The following is a 13477-nucleotide window of genomic DNA, read 5'->3' on the forward strand; positions in this document are numbered from 1 at the left end:
TCACGATGACCCACAATTACAACAAGCATTGGGCGACTTGAGACAGAGACTAGAAACAACATTTACAAGACGAGTTGATTACGGGAGAATAGCCCAATGTAAGCAAAAGGAAGGCGAAGAGCCAGAGGATTTCTTGGACAGGGTACGCCCGTTGTTCGTGACAAACTCTGGGATTCCTCATGGGGAGGACGAGAACGGGGTGTACCAACAACAATTAAAACGGGATTTCCTAGCAGGGTTAAAACCTGAATTAAAGAAGTATATTGATAAATACTGGGTCCATCAAAACACAGGTGCAGTGTAGCAAGCCGTTGAGTATGCCCAACACGCTCAGAAAGCTAAAAAAAAAAAAAACTAAACCAGAAGCAACATTCGTAGCCCGAGGAGATCAAATAGTGGCGTATGCAAAACTGAAATACAGGAACAGACAAAACCTCGCGCTGATATTGCACTAACTCCAATTCCAAGCGCCGTAACCTTATTTGTCGATGGCTCTGCAGCCAAAGACAGATACGGGGAAAAATAAGGTTGGATACGCAGTTGTGACTAAAGACAAAGTAATAGAGGCAGGAGCCTTACCATCCACATGCTCAGCCCAAGCAGCAGAATTATATGCTGTAATCAGAGCCTGTGAAATACATGAAGGACAGGAGATTACAGTATATACGGACAGTCAATACGTGTTTTCTGCAGTACACCACTATGCAGCAGTATGGAAAAATAGAGGATTTAAAAGCTCCCAAGGAACAACCTTGACACACGCAGCACTTCTACTTCGATTGTTAGACGTTGTACAAAAACCAAAGACACTCGCGTTATGTAAATGCAAAGCACACCAGACTGATAATTCAGAGGAAACGAAAAGCAATGCGTTGCTGACCAAGCCGCAAAGGCAGCAGCCCAGCAAACGCCAGAAAAAACAGAGAAGGGGTTATTCCTTATAGAACAAGATGTACTATATGATGCACAACAACAAGCTCCTACGTCAGAGAAAGACAAGTGGATTCCGCGAGGAGCCACACAAGAGAAAGACCTATTCAAGTTAGACGGAAAACCTATCTTACCCCGCAGCCTGTATAAAACCGCCGCGGTTGTGAGTCATGGGGTAACCCATGTCTCAACAGGAGGGATGGTACATATAATACAACAACATTTTTACACTATAAATTTTTCCAATTTTGCAAAAAACTACTGTAGAGCATGCCTTATATGTTGTAAACATAATGCGCAGGGCAATCTAAGACCCAAACGAGGCCAATTCCCTAACCCTACACAACCGTTTCAGGCAATACATATGGACTTTGTGGAATTAACATGGTCACAGGGAGTGAAATACTGCCTAGTGATAATAGACACTTTTTCAAAGTGGGTGGAGATATACCCAGTAAAACATTGCGATGCAATCACAGTTGCCAAATGCCTGGTGTCCCACTGCTCATTCTGCCCTTACCAGACGCCTCATTCGCGGAGTAACAGTGGAAGTCCGCTACAAAGGCACGAAGAAACAATAGGTTTTCGTTGTCTCAACCCGGTGAAGAAAACAGCTGAACTGTACTCCTTTAGGATGGCTCTGGTAGGGTGTCCGTGGTGGGCTAAGGGAATATTAGGAAGTCTTTTCTGTCTTATGGTAATATTGATTCTTTGGCTGGTACCAGACACTGAGGTGCAGGAGAAGAAAAGGTGGACTCCGGACGGAGTGCACCTCACTAGCATAAAAGGAGACGAAACCCATCCATTCCTACGGAACTATTGGTATCGATATGTATATGATGTGGTATCCAATAAGAATTTGACTAACTGCTACAAAGGCAAATGGTGATAGAGAATCGCATGGCGCTAGATCTTCTCACTGCAGCGCAGGGAGGAGTGTGTGTATTGTTGAACCAAACCTGTTGTACATACATTCCTGACAATGTGCATTCACCCAACATGACTAAGGCAATGCAAAGGCTGAAGGACTTGCAAATTGCTATGACCACCGACACAAGGACGCAGAACGACTATTGGATGTCCTGGTTCACTACCGGGGCTTGGTGGTCCATATTACTCAAATTGAGTATACCATTTTTTGCATTCTTTGTGATGTTCTTCTGTTGTTGTATCACAGTGATACCTTGTTTTCGTATAATGATTAATTCTGCCCTGAGCTCTGCTTTCCGAGCCCAGGAGAATATGTTTTTGTCCCTCACCCAAAACATGGAAACAGATGCAGATGAAGAGGAGCAGGGGTGGATGCATGATGCACCATGACGGACGGGCCGAAATCCTCACCGGCATGGCCCAGTCCCGAAGTTTAGAGATGCTACACCCTTGTCTCTTTTTATATCACAAGCAAATGTATAATTAACATGATAAACAGGAGGGACTGTTAGAGTGTATCTGTGTATTTTATCATATTATTATCCTCCTATATGTGTACGTGCAACCCTTAACAACTAACCCATGGCCCAGAAAGGGTTGCAGACAAGATGTCCTCACAGGGGCCTACCAGATTGTGACGCAGGAATAAGAGACCTTGAGAAAGGAAACAGATTCTGTCAACATAGCAGGGGGCCCACCTTGAGAAATGTAATGCTTTGTATTAACCCTGTTTCACGGAGGCCTCACACAGCATTGACTAGTTAAAGACAAGACCCATGTAACCCCTCCCCTACCCTATAAATAAAGAAGCCAAGGGACTGTCCTGTGTGACACTCAACAGAGGCGCAGATACTGTCTGTTGCACCTGAAGTGGGCACCCTTGCGCAAGTAAAACAGAAAGACGTGTGCTGTCTCGATTATTCCTGGGTCCTGGAAGTGGAAGTGTGTGAGTGGTAAGCTGCGGCGCTTCCTCACACAGGAGATTGTAGGAGTGAAAGCTACGGCGCTTTCTCCAACATAACTAGATTGTAGGAGTGAAAGCTACGGCGCTTTCTCCTAACAGTGGTCAGCCACTATATGGGAGGGATATTCAGGCATAAATTAAGGGCATATTTACAAGCCGCACTAGTGTACCTATGTAACCGGTCATTCCCTGCCTATACTCTGCATTGTGTTTTGGGGTGTTATCAGGTGTGTGTGGGGTGCAGGAGGAAGGGATATTACAGACGCCGTTGTCGTTCCTGGATTTTATTGAAACTGTTGGGAACAATAAGGAAAGGGGTAAAATTCATATGCTCTGGCCCTCTCGCTCTCTCTGCACAAAGTAAAACAATGTATATACTTATGTATAGACGTGTTTTCTATCCCCTGCTTATGATGAATAATAAATCAAATATAATATATAATATATGGGTCATAATTATACAATTGATTTACTAACTCGGGGGACCCTGCCACTAGATCCTCACCTCTTCCCACGTGTGCAATACACCAAAGGGAAGAGGAAATGAGGTCGGGACCCTTATAAAGGGGAAAAGACAGAGGGAGGGGCGATGCAGGACAAAAGCATCATGGGAAAGTTTAAAGGATATTGTACCCATCAGGTTAGACAGAAGAAGGAAAACAGAATCTTGTATAATTATAAATTAAAAGTAAAATAACAACCTGTTACACGTCACCTACACTTCAGACTTCATCCTCAAAATCAAAGCAGTATTAACACAAGCAACATGTTCCATCTCTTAAATCCAATCTAACATTTAAAAATAAAGTCTGTTTCAACTGGACTTTTATCTAAGAAAAACAAACATTTTATGTTCGAGTTGTTATAAAACTACTGAAACAAATAATTGGCTATACTGCAGTTCCGCTGTCTTGTTTGGCACCCTAAATTATGTCCTGCATTCTGTGGAAACAAATGAAGGCTGAGGAATGTTACGTAACACAGCTAGAATGCAAAAACTCTATCTGGTGTAATTCAGTGCATAAAACCAATGGTCTTAAGTGTGGTGTCTTCTTCGTAACACTCCCTGACTTTTCTATCCATGACCATGAGATAGGGTGGGCTGCTTTTCTTCCTTCCTTTGACTAGTATTCCTCCCTTTCCTCCCAGCCTTGGTTGGTGGGTTAGGCAGCATCACCTTCTTTTAATAGACCCAGGTGTCATTTATCTTGAAATTAGGTTCAAGTGCAGAAAATGATCTAGCAGAAGTCTTAGACAATCTCTGAATTACAGAGAAATCTGATTTATTCTGAAACTGTGAGAAATTGTTCATCTGTATTTTGCTGCATTGCTAATTGTTGATGTGTGTGCCCTCCTTGTGCAGTAAAGGGGAGATCACATGCAGAGCTGGTTTTCTGTAGTTTCTTAGCCTGAATTAAAATAAAATATTCTCTTCATATAGGAACCAAGTCTCTGGCTGGAAATTTCTACAAAAGGTCCATCTTCTTTTGCCGTATCAACACTTAAATGAGAAAAGCAGACAGGGAGAGTATAGGTGACTGCAGTGACTGTCCTTCCATGCCATCCATATGTACAAGGGGTATGACCAGAGTACACATGTACAAAAAATTATATATCAAAAGCAAGTACCTTTGTTGAAACGTGAAGGTAATCGTTTACAGCATAACAATTCCATCCTAAAAAAAGAATTTGTCTGTGTATTGCCTAGGAATTGCTACAATGTTAAAATGGTAAATCCAAACCAAACAGAGCAAAAACTGACACGTTATTTAAGAACTGAAAGAAGGAGAAAATTGAAAACTTTCTTCGTGGGATCAATAACATATATGTTTTGTTTCCCACGGTCCTGTTACTATTTCAAATCTTAAATCCTGTACTTTGATATTTTGGGCTGAATGTAATGACAGCAAACGTAACAGCTGCCTCAATGCAGCTGAAGGCAGCCCAGAGGGTCCAAGAGGTCAGTGGTCAATTACTGCATAGGGATCAAATCTGCAATCAGAAATTTACTGCATACATGCCTTTATATTACGGTCAAGCGGAGAGTCAGAGCAGTTTCCATAGAAACAACGTAAACAAACTTTACCGTTTGAAGCACAACAAACTCTGAGTGAAAATGGCGCAGAGGTGAGTAGCTTGTTAGCTCTCCAAAATGTCTTTGAATTCTTCAACTGATGTTGTGCTACTTTGATTATTTAGCCTTTTATACTATAATGACATAGTAAATGTCTATAATACAATAAAAAACATTACATATTTTTTTAATATTACATATTTTTAACGTCATTTAAAGTGCAGTGGTTTTTATTGCTACTGTGGTTGCTAATATTTAAATAATGACAGACTATTTGGTTAGTAAATTAATCTCAAACATGCTAGTTTAGTAGGGCTTCCCAACCTTTCGATGTCCGCGGATCGGTTTCCGTCGTAGAAAAGTGTCACGGATGGGTAAGACGGCGGTATAATTTGGGGGTTCCCTCGCCGAGCGGCGGGAGATTGACGGTGTATACGGACATGCGGGGCTAATGGCGTATTTCCGTACATCAATACGGGCAGCTTTCTTTCCAAAACGGCGCGATCCCCTAATAAACGGGACGGCTGGCTCCTCTACCCCCGGTTGTCTGCCGCCCGGTGCAATACTCCGCGCGGACGGTACCGGAACACCGACCGGAAGTTGGGACCCCCTACTGTACAGGGTGGTAGGTAAATTGCTAAAAAAAATTGGGGCATTACTTTCGGAGTAGGCTAGATGCTTCTAAGTTTATCATTACATCTATTAACATTGTTACACAGGATTAACACTTTCAAATATTCTTAGCTTGGTTAGTGTTAACTCAGTTCTTGGTAGTATTCATCTGGGTATTCATTTGATGTGGAGCACAGTTGTTTCGTATTTGATTCTAGTTATAATTTGGTGACATTACTGTTTAATATGCTATTGCACTTACAGTATCGTGCATTTTACAGTAGATTTTTTTTGCAATCTTGCTCGCTGTTTCTTTTATTCTTTCTTTTTTATATATGTGAACCCTGTAATTATTTATTATAATAATTATAACAATTGTATTTTCTGTATGGTTGAAGAATTTCCAGCTCTTTATTTATTTTATTATCTCTCTTAAGTGCTGGTTAATCTCTCATTTATTCCCCAGAGAGCGAATTGAGAGAGCTGATCGATGGACCAACACCCAACACTGGGAAGCCTGGAACCTGTGGGATGAAGTGATCAACTGGGGAGAAGGTGTTGAGGACTTCTCACCAGTGACACTCCCCACTGTCCAGGCTGGGGGAGTTAAGGGGGGATTGGGGGGGTCTACTGATTTGGGTAAGGGAGGGGAGAGTGTGGGAAAGGATGGACTGCTAGCCAGCACTAGTATTTCATCTCAAAGTCTTCAGAGTAATTACGGCCTTTCATCTGAAGACTGGGAAATTTATAAAACTTGCTACCTTAACAAAAAAAAGAAAGTCAGGAAGGACCGGACAAGCCGGGGGGAGGGTGAGGTAAGGGGGCAGAGTAGTGAGGAATATGTGGAGGTACCAGAGTGGGGAACATTTGAGGGGAAGGCCTCCAGGGTTGTGATGGAGGGGACAGAGGCTGGTATTAGTATGATGGATATGCTAAATGGAGGTGAGGAGAATGTATGTGAGGTGGGAGTGAATGTGGAGGAGGTTAAGGGAGGAGGAGGGAAAAGTACAGGGAATGCTGTGGAATATGTGGTGTCACAAGTAGGCAGAACTTGGCTAGAACCCATCCAGGAGGAAGACCTTGAGGAAGATGAAGAAACAGATGAGGAGCTTCAGGAAGCAGAAGACACTGATGCTGCCACAGTGGACAGTTGGCAGTGCATGGCGGCATATGTAGCCAGAATATGGCTGCAGACTTTACAGGAAGATGGACCTGAGGAAAATGAAGAAGCTGATGTGGTATTCCAGCAGGCAGAAGATGCTGATGCTACCACACTGGTCAGGTTTCAGTGTATGGTGGCATCTGAAGACAGATCACAGCTACTGACTATACCAGAAGAAGGACCTGAGGAAGAGGACGAGACTGAAGTGATGAAGACAGATAAAACAAAAGAAGATGCTGATGCTGCCGAGAAGATCTACAGTGAAGAAGAAGTATCATTCCATGTGAATGCCGAAGATCTTTCTGAAGAAGATACTGAGAAGAGCCACAAGAAGAAGAAGAAGATGATGAAGTGGTGCTTCTTCTGCTGTCCCCTGCCTTTCAGAAGAAGTAGCAAGAGGCAGTAATTATAAGACTGTGAATTCAGGTTTACAAATGACTTAAAGCAGTAATATAACTGCATTATTGACACCTTCACAATGCACTGTAATGCATCCATAAATATATTATAGACATGGGTATAAATATTGAAGAAAAAAAAGCATAACACATTATAGCCATGTTTATTATGGATTAATGGCCGATATAATGTATTATGAAGATATTTATTGTGTATATATAGATCAGAGCATTCATAATGCATTATCAAGATAGCTATAATGTGTTATGCCTTTGTATAAGTATTTACAGCCGTGTTTTTAATACTTTTATAAATGATTTATAAGGCATTAATTGGGTATTTATTTATTTATTTATTTATTTATTTATTTATTTATTAGTTATATGACTGCTTTAAGTAAAGTTAAGTAAAATGTTTATTTTCTTTTTTTTAGAATACCCGTGTTAGAGCCCTGCATTGGGACTGGGATCCCGCGGGACCCAACGGAAAGTGATACTGTTTAAGTGTTAATGTAGCTATAAGATACGATAGGATAAGATATGCTGAGTTAAAATATAAGATAGGCTAAGACAAAATATATTAATATAAGCTAAGTTGAAATATAATAAGATAAGATAGGTTAAGTTATATGATAAGATAGGCTAAGTTAAAATATAATAAGATAGGTTAAGTTAAGATATGACAAGATAGGTTAAGATAAAATATGATAGGCTAAGTTAACATATGATAAGGTAGGCTATGTTAAGATAAGAGATTTGCAATAAAACATATTTACTTTTCAAACTGTGTCTTTGTCATCTTTTCAGTGTTGTGTCTGTCTTTGTTTGATAATTTTGAATCGTTAATTTATATCTGAGACTCTCCTAAATGTCAATAAGCAGAGACGGAGGAATGGGAGGAAGGTACGGTTAAGTATAAATGATAAAGTATCAAAATCACAGTGCTACCTTATTTTGACGCAGAGAAAGTAATTTCAGTGTTACTACCACCTATGAGTTAATGGCTGCAAATGTTGGTGTTACAAGTGCTGGTAAATAACGCGGCGTAAGTTTAACTCCGGTGTGTTTCTGAAAAACGCACCGCCTTCTGCCTGCTGTCATTCGGCGAACGTGTAGGAGGCTATTCTGGTAACAGGTAAAGTTGTCATTTAACGTAATGCTAACGTGCATTACCTGTTAGTAAGTGTTTTACTATATCACACACCTTACGTCCTTTATAGTTGTAGTCCGGTGCACTCTGTATCCATGCTAACTAGCTAGCTAATGTTAACATGATGCAGTACAGTCTTCCAGCTTGGGGATTCCCACCCCTGTCCGCGGCCAGTATTCCACAGGGGGTTTGCGGAGGTGTTGGTTGCAAATGCAAAAGATCCCTTCATGTTCATGTGTTGTGTTCTAATGTGTAAATAAAAGATAACTATCAAATTCAATGTTTATGTCCTATTATACTAGATAAGACTGTAAAATAGTTTGTCCTGCATATGGATGCCATGCAGTCAGAGTATGATCAAGACAGGGTGTGAGTGTGGAAAAAAGACAAATGTAACAGTATTTGAAGGAAGAGTGTGAAGGAGGGAAATGTAGGGAGAAGGAGGTTCCTCGGAGCTCCGAGATGTGTTTGGCTGTAATAAATCTGGAATATAGCTATATGACATAGTTTTTGATAAAACCAGCATTTATTTTTTAGGTTTGTCGAGCTCCGTCAAAACAATTAGAACGAGTCCATTATGTAACTGGAACCCCTTTCACATGTAAACACAGTGACACGCTACAGCGTTGGTTTGTTGTCTGAGGCTATGATACTGATTACAAACACATTCTCAAATTTCACTGCACCAATCACAGCATATGCAGGCAGAAAAATCATAGCAAAAAACATTCAGCATTAGACTCTAAAACCGTCTGTAATGTCTGTGTTTATCCAGTGGACCATAAATTAAAATAAGCTTTCCTATTTCAGTTTCTTTCAGATGTTATAAAGTAGTAAATAAAGAATCATATTAATTAAACCATGTATTACTGACTATCAGACAACTTCAACAAGTTACCAAATGGATGCAAAATCAAAGATATTCATTTGCGCCTGGCACTAACCATGTACTCCTTCACAGTACTAAGCCATAGAAAGGGCCCCAATGAAACCCCTGCATTCCTGCATCGCAGATACTCTAATCTCAGCATTTATAAGATTATATTTGTACTACCTGCCAATTTTTATATTAGATGAGACAAAAAATTGAGAAATATCTATATGCAGAAGTAGTTTTTCCTGATAAGAAGGATAATATCAAGACTAATACAGTACAGTCATAACCAGTGTCAGGGATTCTATGCATTGCTACACAGAGACAAGTCCAGATATTGAGCCCAAGGCTAAAATTGTGGTTTACTTACAAGTGCACTTTGCTGGGCAGTGGGGGTGTTTGTCCTTCTCTGCTCACATTTTCCCCTCTTATCCTGTCTTCTCCTCCGCAGCCCTTCCTCCTTCTCTCTGTTGCTCCTATATTCCCTCCCCTCCATTCATCTATGTTCTCCTTCCTCTGCGGTCTCTCCTCTTCTCCCATTCTTCAGTTATACTGTCTTCTCCGCTCTCCCTGTATCCCTCCTGTCTTCTGGTCCTGTCGTCTCTTCTCCAGTCATCCCCTGCTTCTCAGTCATCTCTGCATCTTTTCTCTCATTTGTTTGCTTATTCTTTGATTGTTTGTGTTATTCGTTAACCCACCACCCCATGCTGGATGAGTCTTGATGTTTTTTGAAGTTTTTTTAAAGTTAGGCTTCTTCCTTTGTTTTTGCGCCATATCTTCTGCCCTCTTCTGGTTGCGGCAGTACATGACACGGATGGAAAAATAGGGTTTATTACAACTCACACATCAAAACCAAAAGGATCAGGATGGATCCAAAATAAACAGCAAATGACCAGGAATGAACTAACTGATGGAATAAACACAACTGGAGAACTATATACATACATACAGCTATAATGAACCATGAAACAACAGAAGCAGAACAGGCACTTAAATACACAGCTAACAAGACACAATGCAGGACAGTGAGAATCATAACCAATAACAAGGACTGAGGGCAACCCAGGAACAGGTGTTACAGTTAAACAGCACTGGTGAAATCAAAGTGACCTTTCAGCCACATGGTCAGCTCTGCATCGCCCTCTGCTGTTTGCATTAGAAGCTGCTTGAAATTCCCACTCTCCTTACCAACACCTCGAAAAGCCAGGCCTTGCCGTGCCAAGTACTTAACTTCAGAAGATTTTTCCTCACTTGCTGCTGCTCTTTCCAGCTCATCTGAAGGTTTAATATTAACAGGATTGATCTTCTGAATCCAGGTCATCAGTGCTAATCTGTGGCACTGCCTGTCTTTATGTGCACTGAATTTCCCCAGTGCCTTTTCCAGTTTCACATGCCAGTCTTCACAAGAGCTGAATGTGTCTTTCATGCCAGTTTACACATTTGTGTTACAAATTATTTTGCACAGTAGAAACAAAGAACCCCCCTTAAGACGAGGGGGGCTGTAAGGGAGCCCAGTGTGATCTTTAAACCATTTCTCCTGAAAGCAGGGTCTCCTGTTTGATAGACGTGACATTTACATTTGGCTGATTTGGTGAAGGTCCAAGCTCCTCCCCCCTCCTCCCTAATGCACCTTCATCTTCACCTGCCTGTCTGCTCTCTCTCTCTCTCTCTCTCTCTCTCTCTCTCTCTGCCATTGACTCACACTCAGTCTCCCTGCTTAAATGCTGTATCTGAAATACACACCACAGGCCAAACTAAGAAACATATTAAACTAACATCAGGATCAGTCTGCTGTGACGTCATTATTCACTCTTAACCATCAATATTTGCTCCTTTTCTCACTCCCCTCCATGTCACCTGCATTTTCTGCCGTCAGCAGCCTCTTGCTGTCTCTCCCTCTTCATCTTTGCTCTCAGCACAGCAGAATTTGCATGAAAGCAGTTATCAGTAAACAAGTGGTGTTTCTTGCCATGATGCTCAGGAATGGATCTCTCAGGATTTGTTATCTGAATGGGAATGATTAATATATGAATAACCATTGACTCACATACTGTATACGTCTATCATCTGACTGGCACTAATTATCTCACTGTCTGTACTTTCCTGCTTTTCTGTGGTTGCCCAAAAACTCACGATTGTCACATTTCCTCTTCATGATGACAAGCTACTCACTGTGAATAAAAGCTGACTGTAATAAAACTACCTGCATTTAAATCATACATTAATGACACAAAATACCTTAAAGTATTACTTACTTACTTATTTTGCACAGTAGAAACAAAGAACCCCCTTTTGGGGGGGGGGGGGGGCAAAGTGAAAGTGATGTGGAAAATCGCCTCTTACCACTGAAAGACATGGGGATGGGTGGTGCTAATAATGGTACTGCAGCCAGCCAGTAGGGGGCGCTTGACATTTAGGGTTTTCACCTATTAGAGATGTTATGGTCTCCTTGTTTTTTGCAGTCAATGCTTTGATCACAGAATAAATATTAAAGAAGTGAGCACTTCTGTCATGCTTTAGTAAGATTAGTAACACACTGCTTCAGATTTCAGTGACCTGATCTCTGCTTGCAAAGAGCCTGAGATGGACCTCAAAGGTTTAAATATACATTTGCTGATAAATGAAATGCTATGTGGCCCAGTGGGTGGCACTGTCTGGGGATTTGAACCCCCATTACTGCATGTTCGTACCTTGTTTGTGCTGGTTTGCCTGCTGTTTCTGCCGCAGGTGAAAAAGCATACAGGCAGCTGAACCGGTGTCTCTAAACAAGCCATTGTGGGTGCAGGTCATAAGGCGATTTCCTACTGCACGAACTTGGCCCAATTGAAGGTCTTAGGAGGTAGTTCCTGAACCATTTTTTAGTTCCAAAAAGAACATACTTTTTTCTCGACCAAGACTTACTGGGTGGGGCTTATAGTGATAAACTTTTCCTATTGGTTGACCACAAGCCCCAGCGCCAACTTGAAAGTTTCATGGAAATGCAGGAAAAGAAAAGTGGAGCAAAAATTGAGCAGATGTAATTTTTTGTAGCTCAGTTATACTAAAGGCATCAATGAGTAACTTTTTTGCTTCTGTCCCCATAGTTCTGCATCTGAAAATGCGATTGATAATGATTAGCGTAATGAAGAAGTGTATATTATGGACACTGGACTGGAGCATTGTCAGATAACCTCTCAGTTATCCTTGTGTGAGAAATATACACAGTCACATATTGAGATTATATTAGATGATGTGGTCTTGAGAGTGGGGCGGCATGGTGGTGCAGTGTTGCCTCACACCTCTGGGACCCGGGTTCGAGTCTCCGCCTGGGTCACATGTGTGCAGAGTTTGCATGTTCTCCCCATGTCGTCGTGGGGTTTCCTCCGGGTACTCCGGTTTCCTCCCACAGTCCAAAAATATGCTGAGGCTAATTGGACTTGCTAAATTGCCTGTAGGTGTGCATGTGTGAATGCATGGTGTGTGAGTGTGCCCTGCGATGGGCTGGTCCCACATCCCGGGTTGTTCCCTGCCTCGTGCCCATTGCTTCCGGGATAGGCTCCGGACCCCCCACGACCCAGTAGCATAAGCGGTTTGGAAAATGGATGGATAATAATAATAATAATAACAAATAATGATGATAATAATAATTGCACTATGTCCAATGACTGCCAGTTACTGTAAACAGTAAAGTACACGTAACTGGACATGTCTGTATTATTTTGGTTTATACTTATTAATCCATTAATTCTAACTTTTGTACTTTAAATGGACAGAGTACAGTTATTATTATTAGGAAAAGTATTGTGAGGGAAGGCAAAACTATTGAGAGGAAACACAAAACAATTAAAAATATATTTTCTCACCCTGACATCTAAGGGACTCCATATACTGCAGATGATCTATAGAAAAAAATCACAAATACATCACTATCAACAAATATGTGGTTTTATTTATGATGTATGAAATCAAAATTATTGGGATGCAAAAGAAAATGGCTCTTCGCAATTTTCTTTTAAACCGTAATCATAGGCTAATTGATTAAACATAAGTATTGATTTTATTTTGAAAGATCACTTTATTATGGAAGGCCATTTGGGACTTAACGTCTACTTTGACGCCCATGTCAACACGTCAAACAAATTACGTCTTAACACGTATATTATTTACGTGTTAAGCCATTCGGACATCTTAACACGTCTTAAAACTGCATGTTAATGTGGCCAATTTGAACCTCTAAAGACGTTTGTACCTTTAATGCATCTATGCTATTGGTTGGCATAAACGTACACACCCCTTTTGACGTAAGGGCTATACGTATGCAGTACGTGCCCTGTACGTTGTAGTCACGTGGTCTCTACGTTCAGCCATGTGAGTCCTACGTTGTTAATACTTATAGGCAACATA

At 41.1% G+C, this 13477-nt stretch overlaps 2 protein-coding genes across 6 annotated transcripts in view; one reads left to right on the forward strand and one right to left on the reverse strand.

The window, feature by feature from the left end:
* The window catches only part of LOC125721612 (uncharacterized), a 41526-nt gene extending 33672 nt beyond the window's left edge, over window positions 1-7854 (forward strand). Inside the window, exon 2 of the mRNA XM_048997589.1 lies at window positions 7690-7854. The gene's annotated coding sequence lies outside the window, so the exon portion shown is untranslated. The remainder of the gene's footprint in view (window positions 1-7689) is intronic.
* The window catches only part of LOC125721587 (NACHT, LRR and PYD domains-containing protein 12-like), a 340829-nt gene that overhangs the window by 210531 nt on the left and 116821 nt on the right, over window positions 1-13477 (reverse strand). The gene's annotated exons all lie outside the window — the stretch shown is intronic.

Source organism: Brienomyrus brachyistius, unplaced genomic scaffold (genome assembly GCF_023856365.1).
Source record: "Brienomyrus brachyistius isolate T26 unplaced genomic scaffold, BBRACH_0.4 scaffold34, whole genome shotgun sequence".
NCBI lineage: Eukaryota > Metazoa > Chordata > Actinopteri > Osteoglossiformes > Mormyridae > Brienomyrus > Brienomyrus brachyistius.